General features: G+C 39.4%; 4 non-coding genes across 4 annotated transcripts; all 4 read right to left on the bottom strand.

The window, feature by feature from the left end:
• Positions 1-1,716: 1,716 nt before the first annotated feature.
• Positions 1,717-1,798, bottom strand: trnal-uag (transfer RNA leucine (anticodon UAG)). Its single transcript has one exon. It is a non-coding gene; the product is annotated as a tRNA-Leu (tRNA).
• A 3,484-nt stretch (positions 1,799-5,282) lies between these two features.
• trnay-gua (transfer RNA tyrosine (anticodon GUA)) lies at positions 5,283-5,370 on the bottom strand. Its single transcript is given in 2 exon segments — positions 5,283-5,318; positions 5,334-5,370. It is a non-coding gene; the product is annotated as a tRNA-Tyr (tRNA).
• Positions 5,371-10,934: 5,564 nt separating this feature from the next.
• trnar-ucu (transfer RNA arginine (anticodon UCU)) lies at positions 10,935-11,027 on the bottom strand. The gene is made up of 2 exons: positions 10,991-11,027; positions 10,935-10,970 (listed from the first exon to the last, which is right to left on the bottom strand). It is a non-coding gene; the product is annotated as a tRNA-Arg (tRNA).
• Positions 11,028-24,125: 13,098 nt separating this feature from the next.
• On the bottom strand, positions 24,126-24,183 carry LOC138243881 (U7 small nuclear RNA). Its single transcript, XR_011192499.1, has one exon. It is a non-coding gene; the product is annotated as a U7 small nuclear RNA (small nuclear RNA).
• Positions 24,184-24,193: the final 10 nt, after the last annotated feature.

Here is a 24,193-nt window from a genome sequence, read left to right as displayed (position 1 = left end):
ATGGACCGATGCACACAACTCCAGTGATAAAGCCCTGTCTGTAAATATTGTAGAAGAACGTTAAAGGGCGAAACAACGCTCCAACCACGGGAATGGTAACAAGAAGGATCGTGTTCTTATTTAATATGTGCTTTTGAATTGCCTTGTCAATACACACAGGCTTTAGAGATGGACAAATAATTTACAGTGGTGTTTGTAAACAAAGATGGAACATGTTTTTTTCTATACCAGGAAGAAAGGAGCAGACTCTTAAACTTTAAGAGACAGAAACAATACCTCATCACAGCTAACACTAATTAAAACAACATCACAACAGAAGAGTAAAGCCTTGGGTGAATCAAATTAGTTTTCATTGGTCGTCTGTGTCTTCATAACTTTGTAGGTGAGAGAGAGGATTGCGAAAATGTGCGGGTGCTTCTTAGAAGTGTGTTGGTAGTACAGGTGACTTCCAAATAATTGAGCCGGGTTTTAATCCCGGCCAGTGCATCCCCAAACCTTTTCAAGATAATCATTTATCCGGTAGCACATCTCCTGAAACTAACATTCGAGGTAGGAAGCGTGCTCTTAAACACCAAAACACTCAAAAAGGAAGAAGCAGATCTCTGTACACAAGACAGTAGTGCGATATTAGAATTTCTGAGTTCTTGATGGATTCAGGCTCCTTCTCAGAGGTCCTTGCTCGCCAAATAACTTTACATCTGAGGAAGAGCACCACGGAAAAAAAACCCAACTCAACAAGCGAGCGTGTTGGTTGCTCTTGCTCTTAATGCAAGGAGCTGTTTTTTTTCCTTGCAATAATCATTATTAACCAAAAACAGCAGCACAGGTAAGTCGCATTTGTGATTATGTCACTTCTCTGCTTCAGCAAGGTCAATAAAAGACTCTGAAAGTAGTAAAGCAAAACTGAACTCAAAATCATATTAGGAATTCTGAGCGATATCTCCATACAGGTAATCCAATAAGAACGTTTAAATATTTGAATATAATCTCTCTATATATTTTGCTGCTTTTTACCCGGAGTAAAACTATTGGATTGAAGGAATGCTAACCGCTGGGTTAAAATGTATAGTTGTTATTTGGAGAAATCTGTAAACTCGTGATCTTATATGTTTTAAAAGACAGCACAGGGAAAAACGACAGTGCTGATTATTTTCCAGAGACAGAGCACTGATGACCTCTCCGAGCTGATTGATAAAGCCCACCCAGTGGATACTCTAGCAGAACGTCAAAGAACATTCACCTTTGTATCCAAAGAAACGACAGGAACAACATCAGGAAGCACAATCAATTCCCCTTTTAAATCTTTCCTGTAAGGTATGCTATGTGAATCCATGAAGTTAATCCTCTGATCTATTTTGATCACGAACAAAGTATTTCTGATGGAGCGCTATGTTCAAAGATTTAATAAGCTTTACCCCTGCCAACGATTCGGCGTGAAGAATTAAAAGTTTCACAGACAAAAGCAGCTCACCACCACAGCCAATATTAAATGTACTTGCCGGTACACTATCATGTGCACTGCCTCAAAAGTGATCTCGGCAGACGTTGTTCCCTACATAAAGCTGAACGTGCCAAAGAGAATTTCTATTGAGAAAAAATATTTTTTCTGCCTTGATGTTAAGCCTGTCTTTTAGAAAGTCTATCTCTAAACACCTCCCGCAGCCTAACAAAAAGCGCTTTTACTGATTGTATTGCAGGTCTTAAAACATTAATATTTGGCAGCAGTGGGATTTAAACCCACGCCCCCAGAGAGACTAGAGCCTAAATCCAGTACCTTAGACCACTCAGCCACGCTACCTTCCTCCATACCCATCTTCACATTGCTGGCTTGGACTAGGGGGGGCTTCAGCTCTTGTCGTCAGATCTAATGATATCATGACATGTGGAAGTGACTGCACCTTCATCTTCCGAGATGCTTTCAATAACACAAACGCTACTTTCACTGGCACAAACACAGCAATAATGAAGGTGGTGGGATTCATCCTTTGTGCTGTTTGTAGGGGTGTAACTCTACGGTGATCTGCTGACTTGAAGAGCAAAAATCAAAATCCTCTGCTATTACTGTTGCTTTTTTCATAGTTTCTTCAAATCCTTCATTTGAACGTAGATTTTGAAGGATATTGATGATAATACCACATAAATTGTGGTTTTCTTGTGATCGCCAATTTTATTCAAATAACAGCCTTTTTTACAGTTCCTTGCGTGTTTCACAAGGTATAATAGCCCCCTTCGCATCCTCAGCTAACATATTTTAAAATTACAATAGCTTATACAGCATGCATGTTTACATTTATATTAAAATTAAAGTAAATATACAAGAATACATACAGTGCTAACCCAATAATTCTTGTCAGGTTCTGCAACAAATCTGCGTTGTTATTTTAACATGTTTCAGCTGAGGGTGCAACAGGAGTATAAATGAATTTTCCCGCCAGCCATTCAAAGACCAAATTCCATGAGTGAACATTATTTTCTCAGATGTTGCCGGCATTGGACTTTGCCGGTGGTATTGAATTATGTCCACAACTGTTGTAGTAGTTCCTTCTTGAAATTCGACACGTGCAAAGCACTCGTAATATCATAGGTGTTAAAGTTTGCTGAGTCTATTCGAGTCATGGTGTGTATCCCTGCCTATCATTGGGAGACGGGTAACTTTTTTACACTCAGATTCCAATCTTCAATGCTTTGTGTGAGAGCTTACATAACTTTCATTTTCTCACAATTTCTGACGATTGTTCCAAAGGGGCACCCTGTCAATTCCGAATACTTTTCAAAAATCTGCCTGCATGTTTGATTATTGTCATTTCACTTAGAAAAAGTTCAATATTGATCATAACTAAAGAAAATAATGATCACGAACAAAAAAGGGATAAAGATGCAAGTCGATCTTGAATCAGAGCTGGGTGAAATGGGCTTCTGTTCTGATATGGTTGTATGAGAAACAGGAGGAATCGCCAATCTCCTATAGAACATGAGTTGAATCAGGAGTGAGACATTTAGTATACTCGTGCATATGTCAACGCCTGACCTACATCGTAAAACTAACATTAAGTTGTCAGAGACATTCATTTATATACAAACAAGAGACAGACCAAGTAATAATTCTACATTAGTTCAGGTGGGTAAACCTGAACTAACTAATAAACCTTTTAATAATTCTACATTAACGTGTCCTACATTGATCAGACTAATTGACATGGTCTGATTCAGAGCCTGTGCAGTTCGTGCTAATTACAACAAGGACAGTTCTGATCCCTCATCACCGAACTGAACACAAGTTCAGCTGTTCTCCAGTTTTGTTACGCATGGTTTTTCATTGCAATTGAGTTCAGAGCTGGAGCTGATCTCCAGACAGTACAGTGTTTTGGGTAAGTTGTCGAAATTCGCATGAGGCTGCAGACAACTTACCCAAAGTGTTTTTTATAGCTTTCAGGTGGAGTTCATTTATATAAAACAACGTAAGTGGTATAAACGCAACAAGCCAGACGGCAGTCCAACTTATAATTTTCTGACGCGAGGCCTGACGCGTTATTCATTATGCCACTGACCCTGCTATTGTAGTGCTAAAAAACACGTTTTCTACATTTATGTCTGTTCACTCTAAAAACTCTAAATGGACAAAGGGTTTGTGTGTCCCGCTAAAATTCCGCTTCATTTCGAATGCAAATAAAAACCGTTTTGTTCCAAGAAATCATAGATTTGTCACATCCTTCATACTATACTTCTCTCTTGTATTAGTAAAGCATTTTGATTTAAACTGAACAATATATGAAAGGTTTCATCTATACACTTACACATAATAAGTATACGAATAAATACTCGGAAGAAGCCGCAGCTGAGGTATTAGAGAGATTTAAAATCGGATCGGAGGATTTAGAGTCCAGACTGCAAACCAACAGCTTACACAGGTCTTTTATAGAACCCTTTTGATTTCCTCTACTTTGTCCCTGTGATGTCATTGTCCTGCTCGCAGCCGAGCCCGACACACGTCTGGTTTCTGTCGCTTGACGCACACCCTGCGGTCCATGCGGGTCCTAATACCCCAGTACAATGAAGGGGACACTAAACTGTAAACAGGTGCCGTCCTTCGGCTGAGACGTAAAACCGAGGTCCTGACTCTCTGTGATCATTCAGGAGAATGGTGGTGGTGGAGGGGAGTCCCCATTACCTGTAAAGCGCATTGAGTGGAGTATCCAGAACAGCGCTATATAAGTGTGCGTAATAATAATAATAATTATTATTATTATAATTGTAATGTAAAATGCAATAAAAAAAATATCAAACTTTGATTCAAAATAGATTAATGTAAAAACTGATAAAGCTAATGCTTTTTTCAGGGCTATAGCTGTAGCTGCGAGAAGGTTAAAAGCGCACAAGTGATCTGTCTTTCGTCAAAGTAATTGCCGGAGCAGTAAGACGCAGAGCACCATCCAGCAGCTGTAGACGATGTTCGGGGAAGAGCTAATTCTGTTTTTAGCACAGGGAGTGAGAATGAGCTCAGTCCGGCTCCGAGCAGAATCCATCCTGGTTTGGTTACAGTGCGCCTGAGGATCTTTGGATCGCAACGTAAAAAAAACAATTGCTCACATCGTGTGACTTCCACGACAGGAAGGAAAGATATCACTTAAAAAAATCAGAACTGAAGATTTGGATCCTGGGCCTCAATTTGATCAAATTATTATAATAATAATTATTAAAATATCAAATTGTGTTTCTGCAACATTTTCGCACAGTACGCCATTTTTATCTAAAAATAAAACAACAGTCACAACGAGAGCTTATACGCAGTCTGGGGTATATTCCCCTTTTATATTTTTGCCACTTTATATCGAACCTGTTATACTCCCAGAAGTACACAGTAGCTTGTACAAATGTACAATTCACCACTGGTATAAACAGATGTGTGCCCTGTTTGCCTTTGTAAGCATTTGTTTAAAAAATAAGTTCACAATACGATAAAAACACAGAAAGCACAAACTTCATAATACAACGATACAAAATCAATACCAAATCATTATGCCAATTAAGTACCTATCCTTTGAAAACAGAGAACACCTTTATATCTACAAAAAACTTGACATTTGTATGTATTTTTGAATTACAAAGCAGACAGAGTAGTCCCTTAATTCAAAGATCGGATCTTGGCCAAAACAAGACAATCAGACGTGGGCTGAATTCGGAACAGGAACCTCTACTTCGTCGTTTATTGAACTTTTGATAAATGTCTGAATGAAACAGATTCGCTTTTTTAACTCTTTGATTAAAGTACACAAAAAGCACCTTCCTTCGAGCCGGAATCGAACCAGCGACCTTAGGATTCCCTAATGACTCCACTACAGTCCTCCGCTCTACCAACTGAGCTATCGAAGGGATGTCAAGCAATGCTCCCTAGCACATACTGCCCAATGTAGTGAAATGTTCCGGGTGATTTAAATCCCACTTCGACATCAAGTTTCCAACTCGTTTCCTTAGTCTTGTTTACCTTGAATTTAAGCCACGAACCAGGATTCTACTGTATAAACTTCCAGGGATATTACAAAATGTTTGATGGGGCATCAATCATTCCAGGCGGAAATTGACTCCTTTTTTTTCTCGAGGGATCATATTAAACACGTCATTAGTATCGAGAGGAGGATCACCATGAGACACAAAACAAATAGTTTCTTTCTGTCTTTATTAGAAAGTAGCGTTTGTGCTACATTAATAATATTTTCGTGGAAATAAAGAAGTTTCGAAATGTGGTTTTGAGTTAAATATTAGCGTGTTCATGTAATTAGTTTGTGTTTGTCATTACTATATATATATATTGCCATGTTACTAGAATTTGTAACTGAAGTTTACTAGTTGTGTTTTTTATGATGGTTAGACATTTGTTGATTACAATATTGTATATAATGTATAATTTGAACTACATATTTTTCAGGTGTGAATAGTTGTATATTTTAAGAATAAATTTCTAAAATAAATCATTGGCTTTATTTACTAGTTTCTACACCTATACAAATCTTTCTTTGATGTATAATAGACCTTTAACTATATATGTATAGTAGTCTTCTAAATTTATCCGTATAATAGAACTACAACCATTTATGTATAATAAACATATAATCAATTTCATTCTAGACCAGTTACGGAGCACAGTTACACGTCTGGTATGCGTTTAATAGTCGTATATTCTACATCTCTTGCCCACTGGGATGTGCCGATTTTAACTTGGCAAACCAAGATACACATTTTCTAATGAAACCTTAATTAAAAGACAGTTTGTTTCTCGAAAGCGTGTTATGTAAAAAAAGAGAAAAACGAAAATATATGGATGGTAATCTTTCAAAGCTGAAGATTTTACTTTTGAAAAATTGACATTTTATGTACTGTATGCAGATGCATTCGCTGGTTTTAGAACTTTGCTGTACTTCCTGAATCATTTTCAGTATTATAAAGTGGGTGTAGATTTTTCTTTCAGGTTAGGACGCGAGTGTGTACATGTGTTTGATTTTCGTTTCACTGATTCTCATTGAAGATTTGGGAATTAACGACGAAAGAATCAGTTGCCTCGGAAAGCAGAAGGTTTGGTTCTCAACGATATTGAAGACACGCCCATGTAGAGCAGCGGGTGATGATTTGTGCTATAAAAGACCAAGTGCTCAAAGTGACGTCTGCGTTTACCGTTTAGACTTTTCATCTCGGGCGCACTTTTAGAAAGCAAAGATAGAGCAGTTGTGTTGAATCACATTATAACAACTGTCAGCAGAGTGGCGCAGCGGAAGCGTGCTGGGCCCATAACCCAGAGGTCGATGGATCGAAACCATCCTCTGCTATGTACACTTTATGCACGATTGATAAGCATACCATCAGTTTAATGAAGTGCATTAAAACTGTTTTTTTCTCTCGTGTGTATGAAAGCTTCACACTTAAGGTACTCTTTCATCTTTACCAATAGCAGATGCCCAAATGTATCTTTGGTTGTTCTGCGATCCTTCATAGTTTCCTCAATTCCTTCAAATGAACATCCATATCAAAGCAATTATGTATATATATATTACAATTAAGGTACATATTAAAAATATCAACGCACATTTGTATAATGCTCATTTAATAATGATTGTCAAGGATTGTCAAGTTCTCCAACAAATCTGTGTTCTAATTTTAAAATATTTTTGCTAAGGATACAACGGGTGTATAAATGAATTCTCCCAACAGCCAGTTAAAGAAAAATTCCACACGTGAAGATGGTTTTCTTGGACATTGACTTAGGTACTTATTTGTTTACTTGTTGTAGTTGCACACGAGTAAAACACAAAGATTTCCTGCCACATTCAAGAGGGTTTGCGAAGAAATCCCTTCAATTTTTAGCGGAGATTTTGTTTACATCATCACAATCTGAAGCACGTCCCTGAGTACGTTTGACCCACCAGCCCTTTGTTTAACAGCTGCACAGGGACACATTCCCGTTGCTTTTCACAACTCACATGTTTGTAGTTAAAGAAAATAAAATACTGTCATTTTCCTGCCAGCTGGCAGTATTTCTTCTGCACTGACTAAGAGTAACCAAGAAGTTCATTTCATCTTTCGCAGGCTGTAATCTACAGAAAAGGAAGTGAATACTTGTATTAAGCTAAATCAAGCCGACGGAGTTGCACTGCTGTTGTTTTTCTCCACTTTTCGTTAAAAGGAGAAAAAATCACTAGCATTTTTTGGAAGCATTTCTTCTGTCCTGAGAAGCAAGATTTGTATTTTATCTTTCAGAAGTTGTATGAATTTCTTGAAGTTCAGAAACAACTTGTTCCAGAAAAGAAATTAACACTTGCTTCAAAGTAAATCAAGACGTCGGTGTCTCTTGCTGTGTGTGCTCTTATCTGTCCATCTCTCTATCCTCTTCTCTCTGGCAGTCTGTGTAGAGTATCTGAAGGGGATGTAACACCACTTGGAAAAGAAAAAAATTCTCAGGAAAATTCTCAGGCAGAATAAAAAATCATTATTCTCTTCTCAGTGAGATTCACAGCTCAGACTCACACTCAGACAGGATCTCAACTCCGTACTGCTCTCTATCCTCACAATCCAGAACCAGAAGATATTCAGACAATCAGTGCTGCTACATGAACAATATCAGACAGAACAGCCTGGACTCATGTCACATTTCCCCCTTTTATCTTTCCTCCCAGCCCTCTTAGAGACATAGAAGAGCTCCTGGTTCTCCTCTCTGTGAACTGGGCTCAGGGGTCACTGATCTGGCAGTTGTGGGCTCTGTTCCAGGTCGAAAGCAAGAAGGATCTATTAACGCTTTCCAGGACTTCCAAACTCTTCAGTATTACTTTCTTTACTGTATGTCAGCCTCCCAAAATGTTTATAAATGTTTTATGAGTGTGGAATTATCTTATTATTTATATACAGTATTTATGTAATAAACAACAGTAGTGACACTATGATCGGTATATTGATTATTTGTAGCCTATGGTCCGATGGTCGTGTCTACAATAGTGACCATTTGACCAGTCTGTAGCTCTGAGCAGTGGGACTCAGATCACACAGAAGACCCGCCTGTGTGTGATTCCATACCAGCCCTGGGATTCAGCTACTCTCACAAATGTCTCACAGACCGTCTTATAAATTTACAATTAGATGAAGTCATGTAACAGTTTTACAGATAATTTAAATAATCAGACAGCAGTTTTGGCAGTGGATACATCTCCACATGGGAGAAAGGAACTGAAATATATGTGCTCACTGTAAAGTAGGAAGAGGTGGTCAGACAAGCAAAACAACTTTGCAGATAATGTGAAGTGACATTGTTTTGTGTCAATCAGCTCACAGATTTCGCTTCATGTGCCTTAAGCTGTGCAATTTGTATGGTTGTTGAATGAGATTGATTTCTTCACAAGCCCAGTCAATTGACAGTGGAGAGCTTGCCGACACACACCTTCATGAAGACTCTCTTCATTGTCAAGTCGCCTCCTTTGCATACAATAGTAGCACCGACACTAAGAGAAAGGATGAGAAATAGCGTTTATCAAGCGATTGCAGTGTTTGTTTGACTGAGGATCCTTGTGTGCTGAACTGGCCTCTGGAGAAGTGTAGTGCAGTAAAACAGAAGGTTTGTGTCACTCAAGATTGTTACAGAACAGAACAATACAATTACAATACTTTTATGAGAGTAAATATTACTGGTGCATCACAGTTCTTATAATGGTGAAAACAGGAGCACCTTCTCTACATTTTTGACTGAAGTATTTAAATGGAAAGAAATACTATCACTATGCAATTCATAAATGCAATTGACCTCCTCTAAATGTTCTAGTTTGATGAAACAATGTATGGAATTAGGTGACAATATCGGAATTCATTCAAATGCTCAGGATTAATTTTCAGCAACAAAAAAAGTGCTCGGAAATATTTTACAAGAATGAAACCTTACATTCACCTAAATAAACATTCACCATCTACATTAGCAGAGAACAGTAGGACAGAAGGTTAGTGTCACTGGACACTGCATCAGAGAGGCCGATCTCTTCTCCCTCATTATGCAGGCTTACCCACTCATGATGAACTGTCCTCCAGCGATACTCAGCTGCCATCATCGACTCAGACATGACGTTCATGTACATATTATACCTTAATATGGCACTGCGTTACAATAATTTGATCAAAACAACTGGTGAAAAAAAAGATAAAGACTTTGTCCAAAAAAGAAGCATTTATACCTTTCCTCTCCTACCAGCCATTACAAGTCACCTAGTTTTTAATTTAGAGCTAGATTAAAGCTCTAGTCTCTTTGGGGGTGTGAGTTGGAATCCCACTGCTGCCAAATAAGAAGCAAAAAACACACATTTGCTGCAGAAGTAACAGGAGAATTTGTGCCATTCAGCCTCATAGCGTGATGTCATTTTCTCAGGCTCATTTTTAGATGCTTGTGATCGAATCTATGATTCTTATGAGTGTGCCCTCCATAAAGGTAGCACAGATATAACGTGCCAAGTTTTCAGAGAATCGCATTAAATACAGGTCAGAAGAAGGCAACAAAGTGTCCGCTAGGCAGTTCAGCTATTTCAACGGTGTTCTCTGTTGTTTAGGTCCAGAATGACACCCGTTACAACCAGGAAACACACAGTGTCAGGCATCAAAAAGACTTCCCAAAACCCTGATCCTCTCCTTGATCCGGTGATGGCATCCAGACATTTCCTGCAACAAAGCCAGGATACGGTCTTCAACAACACGAGTGAAAGGCTAATTCCCAGCTTTTGCAATCCTTTGCAAAGAAGGACCGCATGTGCTCAGTGTTAAATGCGCTGTTCATTATTATTATTAATAATAATAATCTATACATTATATAGTGCCTTTAAAGGTGGCTTTTCAAAGTGCTTTACAGAATGAAACCAATAAAGTTAAAAAATACACAAGATAAGCAGGATGAGAATACACAGTTAGAGGAGACAATAGATGGTGGTATTAAATACAGTAGGAACAGAGGGGTAAAGAATAGTTCATTAAAGGCTCTTCTAAAGAAGAGGGTTTTGAGTCTGGATTTGAAGGAGTTTAGAGAAGGTGACTCTCTGATATCCTTGGGAATAAAGATCCAGAGCTTTGGTACAAAACAGGAGAAGGCCCTGTCACCCATAGAGTGTAGATGGACTGGGGGACAGATAGGAGACCAGAATTAGAAGAGCGAAGGTTGTGAGGTGGGGAGTAGGGCGATAACCCAGACAGGTACTGTGGTGTCAAGCCATGGAGAGCCTTATAGGTGAGCATGAGGATTTTGAAGTTGACAGGAAGCCAGTGCAAGGAGTCCAGGACAGGAGTAATGTGATCACAGTCCAGTGCTAATTTCTTTCTTGTGGCTGCTGGTTCATTTTCAACTGTGGACTCTTAAGAAGTCCTTTATTTGACTTGATCAACACTGATCCCTAGAGGATTTTGAAAGGTTGAATCAAAATGATACATGACTCTGGTGGGACTCGAACCCACAACCTTTGAATGACTTCATTCTATCAAAGCCTAGAAGTCCAATGCGCTCTCCATTGCGCCACAGAGCCAACCGATACATCCCTATATAAAACAGCTACAGAAAGCTGTAACTCATGCTTCTCCCGTTGTCTTTAAATTAAGCTCCATAAATATTGACAATGAGTGGCCTGTTGTCTACGAATAGATACCACTGGGATTCACACCCAGGGTCTCCTGGTTTTTAGTGAGGCGTCTTAACCAGCTAAGCCATGGTGCCAAACCTGCTAAATGTTATCCACAACTTCAACCACCTGTGAGAAACGGGCAACTGCAGTGTTACGCCTGCTGGCTCAACAGATAATCCTTTTCGAAGTTTAAGGAGAGGATTTCTTTGTCAATTCAATTAAACATTTTAGAAATGCTGAACGATTGATGTGTTTCACGCGCAGAAATATTTTATCGTTACGTACTTTTTCTGTGCAGTAAGTTCTCCTTCAACTCCGCCCAACAACAGAGGTCGTTTTTAATACAGGAGTAAAGGCACACTGCACATCAGCAAAACATCCCGTACAGGTTTAGGGAGAGTGACATCAGTGATTGGAAGGTTGGAAGTTTCGGGTCACTTTTTTATTATAGATTCAAGCAGCCCTGAATACCTTTTCAAGAAACATTTCAGAATCCCAGTCACGTCCAGTATGATTGCTACACAGGTCTACAGTATACAATCAGAATACTGTTTGTGCATTATATAAAACACACCGCCCAAAGCATTTCTAAAACAGGAATTACATGTTTCTGAATGGCCCTCCTTTATAAATAAAATAAAAGGTCTGAAGCCTGCTCCAAAGAAGCACTTTATTCAGAGCTGACAAAGATGTGATAGGAAACATCTCGGAAAATGAAGATGCAGTCATTTCCACGCATCGCACAACAAGAGCTGAACCCACCCGACGTTCTCAAGAGAGTAAGGTGTAAGGAGTGTGGCTGGGTGGTCTAAGTGCTGGGTTTGTGCTCCATTTTCTTCGCTGGGTTAGGTTTGAATCTTGCCACTGCTAAGTGTTGGTGGGTTAAGACCTTCCTTCTATTGCGACGTCAATGGGTAAAAGCTTTGCTTGGCAGTCTGTCGAGAGACTGAACTAGGTGTTTCAAGATAGTCTTTGTCAGCTTAACATCAAGGCATAAAAAAGCCTCATTTTGTGTTCCCAACAGCAATGCTCTTTGGTCCCTTCAGCATTATGCAGGGAACAACATCTGCCGTGATCACTTTTGAGTCAGTGTGAATCGTAGTGTGCCGCAATTGTTTTTAAAATTGGTTCTGTAGTGTAAGAAAAACCGGCCGTTCAGGGACGCCAAATATGTAACTGTAGTGGCTCTCTGAAGGCACCAGTTCTGTAGGGTTTGGGCATTTACTGAGACAATTATTTATTGTAGCAGTAAATCACAAAGTTGATTCTTTTGATGGCTTTAGAGTCCAACCATGCGACATAACTCAAACAACGCACACACACAGGTGCTAATACACGAGGATACATTTATTAATACATAGAATATGCATGTAAACCTAACAGATCTTATCGAGAGGGTTATCAGAATACAAAAGATATATATTCAATCAGTTACAAAGTGTTACACATATCAAGAGGACATACGTTCAGTATATCATTCATTAAGACCGTTTCGTAAAGTGAACTTGGTTACAACTTCTACATTAGATACTCAAAACAAGTACATAACTCTTAGGAATTAAATTGATATCAACTGGTTTGGATAACAATGGAATTCTCGAGCTGTAATGCAGTGAAGTTGAATACTCATCCAATTTCTGGGGATTCAGATCTCCTGCGGGCACAAACAAACAGTTGCAGGCTGTTGCTGTCCAATCCGCGCTCTCTGGCTCGGTGCCAGGCTGTGCTGTGCGGCTTGTGACGGTGCACTGCTGATGCTCACTGTTGGCTTTAACTAGCAAAGTTTGTGCACAGGAGAAAAGATGACTGTGGGTCCCAGAAAGTCAGGAAGAGGACCGGTTCGTTCCTGATGAAGAGCTAGTTCTGAATAGTGATTCAGCTGTCCACAGTTCTGACCTGTTCACGAGGCCTGCTGCTGGTTACTCTCTGGCAACCTCCACTCTAGACTCTTAGAACAAAGGAAAGTTCTGGCACTCGGACACACTGGCCGTTCCGTGGTTGTCCGAGCTGAGTCTCAGGATGGTCAGGAGGCACGCTGCGAGAATGTCCTGCCCTTGGGAGCCTTCTGCTCCTGGGCCGTCCTGCCCTGGAATTCTCCTTTGAATTCCCTTTAGAACAGTCCACAGAATCCTCTCCAGAATCTTACTGAATCTCCCTGAATCTTACTGAATCTCTCAGGCTCTCTGTGTTGCCTGTTTTTACCTGGAGGAACTTCAGCTCGTTGATTGGCTGAAAGTTCCATGGGCATCAGAGTCCCACGTGGGTTACTAGGCCCTACCAGCCCCTGATTGGTTGATCAAGGTGAAATATGAGTCACTTACTCCTGACACTTAGGAATGCAGTCCAGATGTCCAACTGGCACTCCCTAGACAGATAGGCACCAATGGATGACCATTGATCATGATAGCCAGGCTTAGCTAAGTGCATCCCCTTTGGGAGCTGTCCTTATCAGGAACCTTAAATCAGCCTGCATGAATAGTTTCTCTGTGGCTGCACCACAGAGATGAACACAGAAATGGGGCCTCATTTGGGAAGGCTCAGAACACTTAATTCTTTCTTATTAATAAGCCTCGCCGCTACAGTAGGCATGGTGCATTTGTCTGTGAAACTTGAATGCTGTGCTTTTTCACGCAGAATCATCGGCAGGAGCAAAGCTTATTCAATCTTTGCGCACAGCGCTCTATCAGAAATACTTTGTCCAAGTTTTGAAGAGATTGTGGGATTCTCTGCACACGTTCACATCGCGTACCTCAAACAACACCACCATTCGATGGGAAATTGATTCTACTTCTTGCAGTTGTTCCTGTGGTTGCGATAGTTACAAAGTTGCACTTTCCTCCACCTTCTGCTATAGTATTCATTGGGTGAGCTTCATCAATTGGCTCAGAAAGGTCAACTGTGCTTTGGAAAAAATCAGCAGCAGTGTCTTTATTTTGTCGGTGAGTATGGCTGTCTTTTAAAGCACATGAAAAACACGAGTTTGTGGATTTCTCCAAATAGCAACGAATTCAGTTGTGCAGAGCTTTACTGCTTTCAGAGGGTCTTTTACCGACGTTGCTGTAGTAGAGAAGTGACATAATCACAAATGCAACCATTTGTGCTGGCTGTTTAACTAAGTATTAAGCTTTTTTAACTATCACATGATTTTAACTAATTTAACATCATCTCCAGAAGAGCACCTCGCACTGCTCACTGAGCTGATGTATGTGCCCATTTCTCAAAAAATTAAATATCATCTGAACTGATTTTTTTCTACTTTAAATGCTTTCCTACTCTTTTAATATTTCAGTTAAATCTTTTATTTTGAAGTACTTTCCATTGATATTAATCCTAGTCCCGATGAATGATTCTGGGACATGGTGCGTCTTGAATAATGTTCTTATAGGTTTCAGTTTGGAAAAGTGCGCTCTCCAGAAGCTACCGAAACCTTTAATGGTCACACAAAGCTTAATGCAATAGCAACGTTTGGGGTTGAAAAAGAATATAACTTGCTATGAATATGAACACTGTTCCAGGAGGCGTGTAAGGACTATTTTGGCTCAGATCACCAATTTACCTTACATTTCTGATCCATTAATATCGCTATTGAATGCTAAAGGTAGGTCCTGGCAATACTTCTTGAGATCTTCTTTAAAAAAATTAAAAAAATATATATTTCCAGTACTAAACAAAAAGTAAAAAATACTGATTACGTGCAACTGATAAAATCTCTCTTCCAGGGACGTTGTAGCTACATGCAAATTACAATGGAAAACTTTATCAGCTTTAAAAGTTTCTTTTGCATTTATAAGACGATCAGCATGACACTCAAAACATACCTGTATTCAGTAAGCGGTGAGTCTGCTGGCTGAGCAAGTTGCCTCCTCTACACACAATAGCAGCCCTGACGCTAAGATAAATGAAAAATAATTGCTTTTATTGGGCACTTTTCATATCCGATGAGCTTGACATCTCCCAAGGGCGATGGAGTTTTTTTGCGACACTGCTTTTCCCTTTTTTCTTCTTTCTGTACTCTGATGGAAAAAAAAAGAGAAATCATGTAAGGGAAAAATGTATTTTTTTCATGGAGAAAACGTGCACCAGGAATGTTTTGTTTTGAAGAAGTGATTTAACATGATACATGACCTAATTTACTAGAGTAAATGCTCACACTGCAAGGTCTGCTTTACTACAAGAGAGAAGTAGAGTGAAAGATGTCATAATTGCACTGCGTTGTTGAAGAAAGCATCTTTTTCTTTGAATTCTAAATCAATCAGAATTTCAAAGTGAAACACAAACCCTTTGTCTGTATTAAAGAGATGATATTTTAAAACTGATAAAAATGTAGAAAACACGTTTCTCACTTAGAAATTTAGGATGGGATTATTACTATTACTAGTAATTACTAGTTGCAGTGCTGAACTCACCATGGTGCAATTCAGTTACATGATTGGCCAGTGGTTTCATGGATAACGCGTCTGATTTTGCATCATGAGATTGGAGGTTCGACTTCTACCGGGTTCGTGTGTTTTTAAATCAGGCTACTCAGAAATAGAAGTCCATTATGTGAATGAACCGCACCTGAAAGCAAACGTTGGTCAGGTTTCCTTCTTTCCAGCATGAAATAGCAAATCGTTACAAAAAGCACCAGCTAATGTCCAATAGCATTAGTCATTTTAATTAACATGAATATACTGTAAGGTCTTGGTACATGGGATTGGATTTCATCCACAATTTAAAAAAGGGCAAATTATATTTATAGGCTTCAGACACATTTTAATACAAAAGTGACCTAAAACTCTGTAACTTTCAGGTTAGTTTGAACCTGTAATGAAAAAGGGGCCTGAAACTTCCATTCTGTGATGTAACTGTCTCTAAAGTCGGACGTGATGTTTCACGGATGTGCAGTGTGCCTTTTCTCTTGTCATGTTCAAAATGACTTGCTGTGTAATTTCCTGAATGCGTGTCCTGTACTGCTCTGTTATTTCATTTAGATTATCTATGTGGTGTACAGATAAAACCAAACGGCATGGTCTAATTCCTGGGTTCGGCACCAGCTGAACCTGAACATACATCATCCGATCTCAACATGATTTGAACACACAACCTTTTGATGTGGTATCAGATGCACTACCATCACACCACTCCCCATAAGTGCTTTTAATTCCCCCAAGGAGAAAAATATTTTTTTTCATTCTCTCCTGTGAGAAGCACCGCTCTTCCAACGAGGGTCTCTTCTTCCCAGACCACAGATTATTTTTCCTGTCTGGCTCTCACACAGAGGGCAGACACACTGTCTCCACTAATGTGTTTACTACATCTATAGATCTGACCCCCTTACAGCCCTGATATTCCTGGACAGGATCCCATATTGAGCAGTATTTCTCCCGTTCTGAACTTACAGTGTGTACACAATGTACTTTATACACAAAGTAAGTGTTTTCGTAACTCTAGGACGTTTTGTCAAAATGTTACTGGCATGCCAAAATCGCCCCCTCAACTGAACAGTCCCACCCCCCTCAGTTTTGGATAAATTGTCAATGGTCAGATAACTACACTAACCCCGAATTCACAGTTACTACATCAGACTGTTTAATGTGCAGGAGGGCTATCTGTCCAGGAACAGCACGTTACATAGTGTCTATGTTTTGGGGTGTCAATATTATTATGACCTTATTTGCTCAGGTGGACCAATGCCTTGCAGTAGTTTATCCTTATACTTACAATCGTTATATAACTAGGACTGTAGTTATAGAAGTTTCTACTTTCTGTTGGTTTTACAATGATTTCTTAATGATTCAGAACCTCGTTACCGTTGATGTTGTTGCAAAAATGAACACATATGGTTGATGCTCCAGGCAAAAATAATCACGTGAGTTCTGATGAACGTGGAACTGTTCTTCATCACTAAATACCAGATTGCTTGTCGTTATCTTCTAACATGAAATACTAATCAGTGGCATGCTTGCGAGAATTCACTTGGATGGTTGCAATGGCTCCATTTAAACCGAAATATCACTACCCCCCTCAGGATTTCAGACCTCCCCCCCCCCCTACAGATCATTCCCCTGGCGCCAGTCCTGGGTATAATGATGAACATAGCTGCCTTGCAAGCAGTGAATCTGGGTGTGATTCCCACCTGACCCATCAACAAACCTTTTCCAATGAATCTTTGATCAATTTAAAAAAGTCTTGAAGCTGGTAGGCTAGGGAAGAAACACTGTTTGAGTGCACTGAGGAAAATGTGCTACTGTGCTGTGCTGCTCCAGTAGCGCAATTGGTCAGGTTGTGGTGCTTTTATAGTGGAGTTATACCGAGGTTGTGAGCTCAATCATCACGTGGAGTATGTTCTGTTTTCAGCTGCAGAAACGTGCTGTTGAATTTATGTCGGTTCTTGTGTTACTTTTTCCTCTCGATGGAGCTGTATTAATGCAGGCACACCTGCTTCCATGTCAAGTTATTTTATCGTTGCTTACAAACCAACACACTGCAGACACCTCTGATATTGTCACTGCTTGTGGGCCACGTGTTCCTGCTGTCAGCCTACCATGATCATACACCTATAGAAATATTACTGCTGTAGGACAGGAGCGAAGAAACAAAACGAAAGCACACCAAGTTTAAAAAGGTCAAAATGTGTCAAAGCCCTTCCTCGAGGAGAATGGGGTTCAAACCTACTTGTGCAGAGTATCATGTATTAAGAGGAGATTGCCTTAACCACTAGGCCACCTCCATACACACTTCAGCCCCCTCCGGACATGAGTTGCCTCTTTCCCCATACTCAAGGGTAATTTTCCTCTTCCACCTACAATTTCAACATTTACCTTGTGAGATGTCAAACCACAGAGCCTGTGCTGCGCTTCAGTGTTAGCTGTAGTGGACACCCCATTGAACATAAAAAGCATATTGAACTCCTTGGACATAAGCCATTTCTCGTCACTTTTCTCAGCGAGCAGGCTCAGCGCACACTGAATACAGGTATCTCAGAGCAATTGAGATGTGTCCAAGTGGCTGTAAAAGGGATATTTGATGCCAGTGCCGTGGCTTAGTTCTCCGACAGCAGGCGTAGCGGCGCGCCGGTTGGAGTATTCTCGGTCGCATTTAATGGGAACGTCATGGCAGCGTCAGCTCAAACCACCAAATGGAGACAGGCGTGCCGACAAGCTGACCCTGCTGATGCGGGATTAACACTAGGATGCGAGAATGCTGTGGCTTAGTTGGTTAAAGTGCCTGCCTAGTAAACAGGAGATCCTGGGGTTGAGTCCCAGTCTTGCCACACAGTTTATCATTATGGACAGCAACATGCTTCTACATTAAATTTAATGGAAGTGTTCATTTAATTTTTGGAGCAACTTGTTTTTAAAAAAATCCATACAAATTGCGAAAGATAAAATACTCATTTGTCAGTGCAGAGGAATTACTGCCAGCTGGCAAGGAAACAAAAATGATTTTTTTGTCTTTAGTCAAAAACCTGTGAATGTAGAAAAAAGGTGATGTGCGTTAGTTTCTATGGCACAGTCAGTCAGCATATCCTTCAGTTAAACATAACGTTGGTAAATCAAAAGTCCCCAGAGACGCATTTCAAATTAATCTGACCTCAACACCATCTCCCCTAAATATGATGGGGTTTCTTTGGATGTCTTTAAGCATCCTGATAGTTGCAGAGATTTCAAACTTTTGGCTAACTACAAGAAGTTAATAGTTGAGTGCCTAAGTCAATATCACCGGGAATGTGACTATGTAAACTTAAATAGTATTCAAAATATTGCAATTTTGTTGTAGTTTAAAAAGATATTTTAGCTGGGGATCCTCAAATGATGAGGGTAGAAAAGAGAACTATTCGACACCATCAGGAGTGCTTAACGTGTGATAAAAGTGTTTTTTAATCACAAAGTGAAAATAGTGAATTTGTCTTTCACTTAGGCGTTCATCAAAAGCTCATTAAACAATGAAAGAGAGGCTCGTGTTCCGAATTCTCTTCTTGTCTCATTGTCTTGCTTTGATTTTTAAAATGTACACTGTTGGCTATTCACTCTTCCTAACACGATTAAAGAGCCGAGTTTAGTTCAGAGGTAAAGCATCTCATGCATCGTATGAAGCTCTGTTTTCTATCACCGGTGTCTGCACTCTGGATTTCTTTTTAAGCGCGATATCTTTTCTGTGATTTCTTTCGTTTGAATTCCCTCATGTGTGAATTTCAGCGCGACACATAAACTCGTTTGTCTGTTTTTAAGAGATGCAATTTTTAAAACAGACAAAATGAAAGACTGTTTAACTAAATACACATAGAAAACATGCACCTTATTGAGAAAATTTGGACTGGGGTGATTTATTATTGTAGCGGTGCAAGCTCACAGTGGTGCACTTGAGGAATGCGGTACAAGGGCCAGTGGTGCACTGGATAACGCATCTGATTATGGATCAGGAGACTGTAGGATCGTAATGCTCTTAAACCCAATACCATAACCGTAGTGTGTTCATTCCGACACAACCTTTCTATCGACTGAATAAGCCTCCTGTTCCATCTCCATCTTCTTCCCACACATTCCGGCTATTTCAGCACCGTTATTGTTGGACTGCAGTCACAGATACGTAAGGGACACTATTCCGAAGAACCGTCTTAAATAAATAACGTTGCAAAAGGTAACAATAAGGGTTTCTTAATGTAACCTTACATTTGGCCGTACAATACAATTTTCTGTACCCTCAAATAAAAAAAAAAATCTTACTGCTTTCTCCTGAGAAACACAAGTGTAGTGTCAAATCACAATAAATAATACAACAAATATACTAAATTAACACCCAGATATGACAACACACAGCTATGACAGAACACATTGAAGACTTAAAAGCCCTTTAAATTTTTATTTCCTTAATTTCCATTCTCTTCCCTCCCCAGGATAACTGAAAACTAACTATAATAAAGACTGTATATGCATTACTTGTAATACAGCTACTAATAAAGATATACATGGAACTTAATTATTAATAAATAACATTTGTATTACTAAATATGTGTTATGATAACATTCATTGTGAATATTTGTGGTGTCTGGAAAGCAATTTTAGTTAAATATAATAATAATTTTCAAGCAAGTGGTGCATAAGCTTGTTAATTAATGAGTACATTATTTCCATTACATTCAAGACAGTTCTAATGTGATCAATTGTTCTGCTTAGTCCGCTACTGAGTTGCTTAAAACCTATGAAGAGGTGGTTTAAGCTAGACTCCTAATGCAGTAACATCTAATGGGCAGCAGCTGTTATTTTAGGTTTGTTGCAATTGAGAACAGGTTTAGTACAGAGCTGCTGACAAATTTCAGTGGAGTTTATTGTATATAAGTTTATTGCAATTGACCCATTGTAGCTACCAATCAGCAGCAAGGAAAAACAAACTTCACTTGTGCCTTTTAAAAAAAGGGAAACAGAGTAGTAGTTTATGTGGTAATTTCAGGTGCAATGTAAGAACTAAAGTTAACTACTCCCATAGTAATGCGTGGGGTCCTATCAATAGAAAATAAAATGTTATAACCCGAAAACACAACAAACACAAAACGAGAAGTCTTCCAGGAACCTAGGTAAATCCCTGTAGTAGTCTAACAACTATGAAAAAAAAACAACCAAACGCAACAACTTCAAAAGAAAAAGAAAACAAAACATTAAAAACAAATCTGGGGAACAACAAAAACACAGAATCTAATGCGAGAGCTTTTTCAAGTCTTCAGTGCTCCTCTCGTCTCAGTATACCTCTCTCATATATTTGTTTACAGGTCAGCTGGAGGTACACAGCTGATGGTAATTTAAGTAGTCACAAATTATAGTACATTATATACAATATTGTAATCAACATATGGCTAATCATCAACTACTACTAGATCTTCACAAATCAACCAATCAGACATACCCATTACACATTTTCACATATTAACTGCACTTTTCTACAGTATTTGCTCAGTCATAGAATACAAAGTGACCATATTTCAAAGTTCAAAAGTTGTAGTAACTTTTTAGAACATGGAGCTTTTTGTAAAACACTTTATTTTGGCATTAAAAGATCAGCAAGATTATACATTATAAACTAAAAAAAGAAAGTATGCCAGAGGTGGATCCTATTAATCAGATGTAAGCTGTCATATAATGACCTATCTGTAACCTAGAATACTAGTAGTGAATATTTTCCACACCACAGAGAGAATATAATATCATACCAGTAGGTTTTGATTGTCCATGTTGTCAAAGACTTGCTTGTGTGTACAGGACTCTTCCATTGTGCTCAGCCTCTTGATGTGGAATTGGGAGTCCACCTGTTCTGTACACTTTCCCACACGCCTCAGTTCATCTCTGATCTCTATCAGGAGACCCAATACCCAAAACTCTGAAATCATTCACATTTTGTATCAGCATTTGAAAGGAATTAGGTCAGGATTTTCTTACACTATTGTTACATTAGCATAACTGTAGTGTTGTTAATGTGCTACATGCAATTTATAATCCTAAAATTGTTAAATTTCCACATTTGTAGTTGATGTTGTATGATCTTCACCTTCACAATATTTTGATGTGCCATTTATTGCTTATTAACGTACTATTTTTAATCAAAATAATATTAAGTAAGACCTGTATGTATTTAAATAGTATTATTATTATTTAGGAACAAGTAATAGGTTTATTCCATGCTGAAAAAAAGAAGAAAGAGAACACAACGTTTCGGCCGTGGAGCCTTCTTCAGGTGTGAGAGAGACAGGGCAGTAGGCAAAGGTATGACGAAGAGATCTAGAAAAAGATTTGGAGGAAGGCATAGTGGGTCGCAGCAGCTGTAGGCGGTAGTAGTTCAGGTGGGTAGCTGCGTCAGCATGCGTAGGCTGCAAAGCTGTCTTTGTTGTTTGCCATTTAGGTTAAATACTGTCACGTTTTTCTCAGCTATCCTCTTTTGATGAGTAAGTATAAATAATAATGCTGTCTGCATTAGCCACCCACTGTTCCAGCATGAGTGCACAAAGAGGAGTGGTAGAGTGTTACTGAGATGTCATTCAGAAGGGAAGTGATCCAGCTTAGCTCTCTGAGGTCTGGTAGATACATTTTCCATATGAGTAATGTAGGATCAACTTCTTCAGGCTGGAGGAAGGGCTCGCATTTCGGCAGCAGTAACTGACTGAGAAGTGACTCCAAGGACCTGGTCTTATCAGGTTGCTTTGGCACGTTTGTCAGTTCTGCTGAAATGGCCTGTCTATAGGGATATTTAGGAAGGAGAGGAATGACTATCTGAAAGGTGCCATGATCTTCTGGCTGTTTGGCGTAATCATGAATGACACGGTAAATGCGTGTTCTTGCAATAAGAGAAACAAGATCCATAAAACACTGGCAGAAGTACAAAACTTGAGCGGATAAAAAGACACCTGTTTCTGCCTGATTTCAAACAGGGGATCTTGCGCATGTGTGATGAATGTGATTGTTACGTCCCAGTGTGTGGTCTGTGTGTGTTTTTTTTTTGTTATGTTCCACACTGCTGACCTTTGATTGTTCTCCCTTCCCCATTGGCCCACCATTACAGCACTGTTCCGTATGACATCATCATCAATCAGCCTCTCAGCCAATCAGACTGCACCTTATTCAGCATATAACATGGAGGTTTTCAGGAAGGAGAAGCCTTTCGTTTGACTTTGGTCCTGCTTCGTTTTTGCTTCGCTTCATTTTGTTTTGGTTATCGCTTCGCTTCTGATTTTGTTTCGGCTTTGTTGGTTTGTTTTGCTTTGTGTGTGTATTTTCGTATAACTTCGGCTTTCTTGTGTTGTTGGTTTCTGTTAGTTTCTTTATACTTTCGTTTGTTTGTGTTATCCTTGTTTTGCCATTACCTTGCCCTAATGTGTTATATGTTCAACCTTGGTGTTCTATTGTACACTGTTCCTGTTGATTACTCTCTTCCCTTATTTGTATTCCTGGTTCACTTGTGTTTTTGTGTGAACTTTTGTGTATAGTTTAGTTTAGGTTGTTGGGTACATTCTACGCACTAAGTTGATTTTGTATTACTAACACTAGTTTAGTACGGGTGAGTGCCATTTGTCTTGTATGGTTTTGGGTAGTCAGTGGAGGTTGGCTAGGGTGTTGAAGATGCCGAAGACCGTGTGTTTCGGGTTTTCTGTAGTCAGATTAGCTTTCCCTCACTTTCCTAGCCAGCTCCATTTTGTTTGTTATTTTCTTTTCTTTGGCACCACACTAGTTCCTTACCCTGTGTGATATTGTGTCCTACCAGTCACTTATTCAACTTAAAATCATCACCTTTGCACCAACCCTTGTTATTACGCTTCCTAGTCCCTCACCAGAACCCACCTGCTTCCAAAAATTATCCTAAATGTTACACCCCTTTACCCATAGACACTTGGGGTTGTAACAGTGATAATCACAATATTACAGAAATGACAGCAGCATTGAACGTGGCGAGACGTAGAACATTGTTAATTCTCTTCAAATACTCACAGTCTTCTGCTGTATTAATTTACTGTGCTCATCAGGCAGTAACAAACCTGTTACCTACACACTGTTTCTAGAGTTGGATAGGTGACTCCACATTCTACAGCTCTCTAGCAATAGAGGAAGTCAGACTACAGAAATGGAGAAAATCTCCTCTTCAGAATGTGGAAATATATTCCTGAGAGAAGTCCTTTCTCGAAGTTCAACACTCCCTGCAAGTCACCCATTCCCACCTTGCGCAGTGTAGTGGTTACCACATTCTCTTATCACAGCAAAGGGTTTCTGTTTGAAAGCGGGCGAAAACAAGTGATCACTTTTCTCACAATTGTCACTGCTGACGTTGCTTTATGGGTCTATTTTCTATACTGTGCTGATCAATTGGAAACTAAAGGGTGAAAAAGACACGTTCCCACACCTAAGGTTGAACCCAAGTAACCACAGTCAAATACCAGGAATACTACAGAAGCACACAGCTATATCAAGATATCCAAATGCAAGACCCTATTTATATTGTTTGAGAAATATTAATACAGATGTTTGTTTTTCACCAAAACACTAGGCTTTCTGACTTCAGAAAACCGTCTAAACAAATACTAAAAGAGCAAAAATTCCACTTCCTGAAG

This window comes from Lepisosteus oculatus, chromosome 14 (assembly GCF_040954835.1).
Source record: "Lepisosteus oculatus isolate fLepOcu1 chromosome 14, fLepOcu1.hap2, whole genome shotgun sequence".
Classification (NCBI taxonomy): Eukaryota; Metazoa; Chordata; class Actinopteri; order Semionotiformes; family Lepisosteidae; genus Lepisosteus; species Lepisosteus oculatus.
The sequence above is the reverse complement of the archived record's forward strand: the minus strand, read 5'-3'. Positions and strand labels throughout refer to the sequence as shown.